General features: G+C 36.6%; 1 protein-coding gene across 1 annotated transcript in view; it reads left to right on the top strand.

The window, feature by feature from the left end:
* The first annotated feature begins 3,442 nt into the window (after positions 1–3,442).
* The window catches only part of LOC140754473 (U8-agatoxin-Ao1a), an 89,412-nt gene continuing 86,582 nt past the window's right edge, over positions 3,443–6,272 (top strand). The window contains exon 1 of the mRNA XM_073089495.1: positions 3,443–3,512. The gene's annotated coding sequence lies outside the window, so the exon portion shown is untranslated. The remainder of the gene's footprint in view (positions 3,513–6,272) is intronic.

Below are 6,272 nucleotides of genomic sequence, written 5' to 3'. Positions count from 1 at the left end.
ATATTTGTCGAAACGTAAAAACTCCTTGTATATTATTACGTCAGTACCCTACTGACGTAATAATATACATTTTTTTCAAACTAACCTCGTTTGATTTGCACGCTTCTTGGTTGTCACCACATAAAAAAATGTTGCCGTAGTCTCGACTTTTTCTTATTTTTTATTTGGTAGTTATTTCCGAGTAGTAACATTCTTACATTTTAAATTTAATGCACCTGTATTCACCAGATATTCTATGAAAGATCAGTGGTATATTCCATAAGTGGTGAAACCCTTTGGTTTAAACCCTATACCCTACATTTGTGGTATGCGCTCTATGGTTGATGTATTCTACTATGAAATAACTTATAAAGGTCATCTTGAATGTTTGCTCATGAGTTACGAGGCATATGATTAGTTTTAGTAAAATATTCTATTCTATTTAGAGCTCACGACTTATGTTCGTTTGTGCATCTAACAATTAAAATACCAGCTCGTTTTTTATTTTGATATTTATAGCTATAACTAGTTGTAATTCAAGTGTTAAGTCTTTGTTAAGACTTAAGTCAATGTTTAAACGTCTTTCAATCCACACTTGGCCAGCGCTATGGACTATGGCAGAGACCCCTCATTCTGAGAGGAGACCATGTCTAGCAGTGGGATAATAATGAGTGAACGACAATGTTTAAACGGGTTACCGAATACATCAAATATACCGCTAGGTCGTGGACTCATAAGTTACACTCGGAAATAAACATATAAATGCATGCAACCCTCGTTTCCCGATTTACGACTGACCAATCTTACATAACCTCATTAATGGATCGTAAATTTCGGAAAACTGCCCGGAAGCGGAAACCAAAGCTTCTAGAATTGGATGCGAATCCGGAAAGATCAATGACCTTATGGGTCCGTGACCCAATTCTATGATTGACGTTTATGGTAATGGTAATTGATACAATTGTTTACAAATGTACTTGGTTCATTTATTTACTTACATTATAATAGAAGGTAGTAGAATCCTATGTGGTTCCACTTCGGCGGCACCACAGCAACATCTATTTCTGCCTAAAAATAGCACTTTTAAGCGTTGCTGTCTTTTGGTTTGAAGGCTGTGGTAATGGAGACACACTTTACCGAGGTATTCCAGGTTAGTCTCTAGGTGTACCTAGGGTCGACTTCGGGTAGGATTCTAATCTTGTTTGGGATTGATTACAGATGGGCGGCAGTAGCCAGTTGCCATCAGGTGGACTGCATGCTCATATGCTACTCCTATATAATAAAAAAGGCCTATGTCTAGGAGTAGACCACAGATGTCTGACAGACAAAAGGTCTTTTAATTTATCCATATAAATCACAATAGCTATTTGATTATATCGCTATCAAATACATAATCACACCAAAACAAGACATTTACGAACTCATACCCAACTTATAGAATAGGAATAGAAAATGAAACAACATTTCGTTTCACGGGCGGATTAATTCGGGAGCTTACCTGATCGTATGAGCTTATAATATATCCATAACAAAACTGGATCCATCCATCAGTTTGCTTAAAAAAGAAAACACGCGAACAAAATGAAATAGGTTTGTACGTGGAAATATCAATTTTCTTCTCATTCGATGTTCGAACAACGTTATTGAAAAATGTTTTCAGTCGGAATATTTAGTTACAGTCGGACAGGTATTTAGAATTGATTTCTAAAAATCTAAACGACAACTAGCTACGATCGTTTCGAATTTTTTTGCTTTTGCTAAATGCGGTGCATGGAACTTAATTTTTATGTGCGCATAGTTTGAATCTTAAAAAGAAAAAATAATTACAAATCTAATATATAAAATTCTCGTGTCACAGTTTTCGTTGCTATACTCCTCCGAAACGGCTTGACCGATTTTGATGAAATTTTTTGTGCTTATCCGGTATCTATGAGAATCGGCCAACATCTATTTTTCATCCCCCTAAGTGATAAGGGTTGTTCACCCTTAACATTTTTTTATTTATATGGCAACACGACGTTTGTCGGGTCAGCTAGTATTAATATATTTTTCGAAGAATTGATGTAGCAAACTACCTGGCAAACCATCTTACCATCAGATGGACTGCAACGTAGTTTGCTAGACCGCCTTAGAACGCGTACTTATATGAACCTTTATACAGTACTGGGTTTTTATCAAAGATCCGTTGTCACTCCTGAGGAGTACAATGATAACCTAATGTACTTCAAGTCTATCTATCTATCTAATACCTTTAAACGAGCAATTCTTGTATATATTTTATATCAACGATCTCAGAAACGACTCCAACGATTTTTTTGAAATTTTATATTTAGGCGGTTTCGGGGGCGATAAATCGATCTAGCTAGGTTTTATTTTCAGAAAATTTCGTTTAAAAAAACATATACGGTCGAAATGAGAAACGTCCTCCTTTTTTGAAGTCGGTTAAAAAACACCGAGCAATGCTCGGTCATCCAGGTACTGTTTATTAAAGTTCCATGCAACTATTTGTTGCCCAAATTCTAAGTCTAAGGCACACGATACGTTCTAACTTAAGTTCTTAATGCTTAACGCGTCTCTATCAACTTCAAGGAAGCTTTTTATCCTACTTGTGATAAATTTTCGCTTTAGTAACTACTTAACATAATACCATCTACAATTCAAACTACAATTATTTGGAAAAAACAACAAAAAACATTTCTTCCAAAGCTCCAAGGAGTCGGAATATCCTCTAACTGTCTAAAGTGAATACCCTTTCTACATACCAAAAGATACTTTAATACATTGCCGAAGTTTTTCCCAATAGCAACAGTACTTTTCGATAGTTTTCCGCTGAATCGTTTGAGTTTTTCCTCGTCGACAGTGGATGGCGACTAATAACATTTTGTTGACAACTCGCGGTGTCGCGGTGTGAAGCGCGGAGGGGTACGTTTACAGAGCTGCTAATACGCCCAAAGGAATCCTTATGATTTACGTCATACTTTAAAGATAATAAAGCTATACATATTAAAAATTTTCCGCGTAATCTTTGCATACGTCATAACATATTGTTGTATTGTGCATATTAATGTATAAAAATGTTTTTTTTTAATTTAATTTACAACTTTATATAAATGTTGATTGAGGAAAAAAATAGAATGCTTTCCGCATTCAATATGAGAACCAGTGGATAAGAAAGGAAGAACTTCTCCTGTCACATAATTAATTAAAGATTCGTAACCCGCTACATAAAAAAAAATCAACGGTTTCAACTAATATTAAGCGCAGCTATTTATCCACTTTTTAAAACCACTACAATTCTAAAATAAAAAACTAAACTATCATTAACGTAATACATGATAGCGGTTAATGAAATGTCACACTTACACCATCATTGTCGCACTTATTAGCAGCTCTGTATACATCCGCCCACCATCCAGCTAGGAGTTGAGGGTATAAGGGCGGGCGTAGCGCGCAACCAGCCATTCGCGATCCGACTCGCCACCCGATAACTCGGGGTGGCATCCAAACAGTTCCGAGCGAGTACGACCGCGCGCGTACGTATGCCACTATACTTTGTGTTAGAATCTGGGAAGTAAATTGTGTGTAAAGTTCGTTTAAATTTTGTAAGCGAATTTTTGTGTATTTAATTTTAAGTTTTATTAATTTTAAAGTATAATTTTTAATACCATCTTGGCATCTGGGTTCGAATTTATTTTTAAATTGATAAACTGCAGGTAGAATAAAAAAGTTTAGATTTTCGTTTGAGTTTCTGAAGGTGTCCATTATTAATTTTCAAAATTTTATAAGTTTAAAATTTATAAGAAATAGTTCCCGCTGGCTGATTTGGTAAGTACTCGAGCCTTGAATCTCTGAACGTGTTATCCTTACTACGAAGGCTGTCTCCTGATTTATATTTTGTCCATGTTTCGAAAAAGGCTTTTCACAGAATTGAATTACGCTTACGTTTCACGTTTTGGAGTCCGTTTTCAAGGCGCTGGCGCTTTCGCCCTCTTGAAATGAAATTATGTGAATGTAAGGGATGTAAGGCGGTTTTACGAGACAATTTTCAGCTTATGTTCAGTAGGTACTACTTTTATATTTTCATTTACATTTTGTCTATATATTTTTTTCCAATGGTTTTTTTAACAGGTTTTATTAACACATTAAGGTGGTAGAACCCTTTGTGGTTCGACTCCGGCGGCACCACCGCCACACCTATTTCTACCTAATAACAGCAGTGTTAGGCGCTGCTGTGTTCCGGTTTGAAGGGTGTGGTAAGGGAGACAGACTTTTCCGAGGCGTTCCAGCTTAGTCCTCAGGGGTAGCAGCGCATCTGTGACCGACCTCCGGTAGGAATATCTAATCCTATCTGGGGTTGATGACAGATGTCCATGGGCGGCAGTAGCCACTTACCATCAGGTGGACTGCATGCTCGTCTGCTACTCTTATATTATAAAAAAAAAAAAAAAAAAAAAAAAAACATATCTTAATTATAAATGTTAATTTAGCAGGTATATTTTTTACGATGGTTATTTAGCTAAAACAATATTTTTAAAATGTTAATGTGGCCTTATCAAGATAAGGCAACATTAACATTTCATATAGTTTGTGGGGTATTTCATCTTAATTTACTGACTAGTGTATACTTTTACTTATGGTATGTTTACGTGCTAGACAGCAGCAATAAATCCACTCCTATGTACTGTATAATAGGTGTAATAAAATAAATGCAACTTCGTGGCAACTTCAGCTTTATTTGATCGTATCAGCTATCGACGTAAGCGGCAGTAAACCTAACATCATTTGGTATACATATATTGTATGTCACACACGGTATACTGTCGCCGGTCCTTTTTTTTTTATAACTTGGCTGACACACTACCGCGTGTCTGGACGTCCGCTTTGTATTTTAATTACACATCTACAAATTTCACGGATCATTTATATAATTAAAATAGCAAATGAGTCCCTAGCCTATACATGATGATAAATAACCTGACCTGACCTGAACCTAAAATGACATTTGTAATCAACCCCAGATAGGATTAGATATTACTACCTGAGGTCGGCCACTGATGCGCCGCTACCCCTGAGGACTAAGCTGGGACGCCTCGGAAAAGTATGTCTCCCTTACCACACCCTTCAAAACGGAACACAGCAGCGATAACAGCATGTGGATAACTATTCCTTCCTTATAACTCCAAACACAACAGCACTTAACGCTCAGCTCATGAGTGCTCATATGACACTAGGGAGTCAAGTTGAAGAAATTATGAGCGACACCGCGGTAAATAGCCAGGGCATTAGTACATATCCATTTACCCTGTAGTTTGCATGAACTGACACCATAGCCATAATTAAAATTTACAAACAATGGACCCACCCAATTACGTTTTACGATGATTACGCTGTCTTACGCTGTCCATTTGTAAATTAACCATTACTAAATTGGTTGTCTAGAGTTACTGAAGTGAAGGTTAAAGATAGATCAATCTGTATGATTACGAACTTTACAAATATAATATTATTTAGGTACACAAAAATATTCTTAAATAATCGTACTTACTTCTAATGATAAAAGAATTCGATATTTCAAGCTATGTTGAATATTACTTTTTAGTGGAAACTGTAGAAAGTTAATGTTTCCTAAATAATTAAATTAGTTAAATTTTTTCGTGTTAAAAAAAATCGTCATCGGACATAATGAGTCGAAACGAATTAAATCTTACACAAGATGTACAGAATTACAATTAGTTAGATTTTTTTTTTCTTTGGAGTACAAAGTGGGCAACGGAAATCATTGACGCCTTATAACTTATTTTTCAGTTTTCCATAGCTTCGTGCAAACCTAATTTTTTTTTATAACATAGGAGGGGCAGACGGGCATGCAGTCCACCTGATGGTAAGTGGCTACTGCCGCCCATGGACATCTGTAATCAACCCCAGATAGGATTAGATATTCCTATCTGAGGTCGGCCACAAATGCGCCGCTACCCCTGAGGACTAAGCTGGAACGCCTCGAAAAAGTATGTCTCCCTTACCACACCCTTCAAACCGGAACACAGCAGCGCCTAACACTGCTGTTATTAGGCAGAAATAGGTGTGGCGGTGGTGCCGCCGGAGTCGAACCACAAAGAGTTCTACCACCTTTAAAAAAATATATTTTTGTATAAGTATTACTGTATTATACCAATGTTAAGCGCTGCTGTGTTCTGGATTGAAACATATGGTTAGTGAGACATACTTTTCCTAGGCGTTCTTATGCTATCTGGAGTTGATTACAGATATGCGGTGTTGGTCTTCAACCATCAAGT

This window comes from Epargyreus clarus, unplaced genomic scaffold (assembly GCF_041222505.1).
Source record: "Epargyreus clarus isolate Ecla_fem2 unplaced genomic scaffold, WU_Ecla_fem_2.2 ptg000029l, whole genome shotgun sequence".
Classification (NCBI taxonomy): domain Eukaryota; kingdom Metazoa; phylum Arthropoda; class Insecta; order Lepidoptera; family Hesperiidae; genus Epargyreus; species Epargyreus clarus.
Note: the sequence above shows the minus strand (reverse complement) of the source record. Positions and strands in the feature narration are given on the sequence as shown.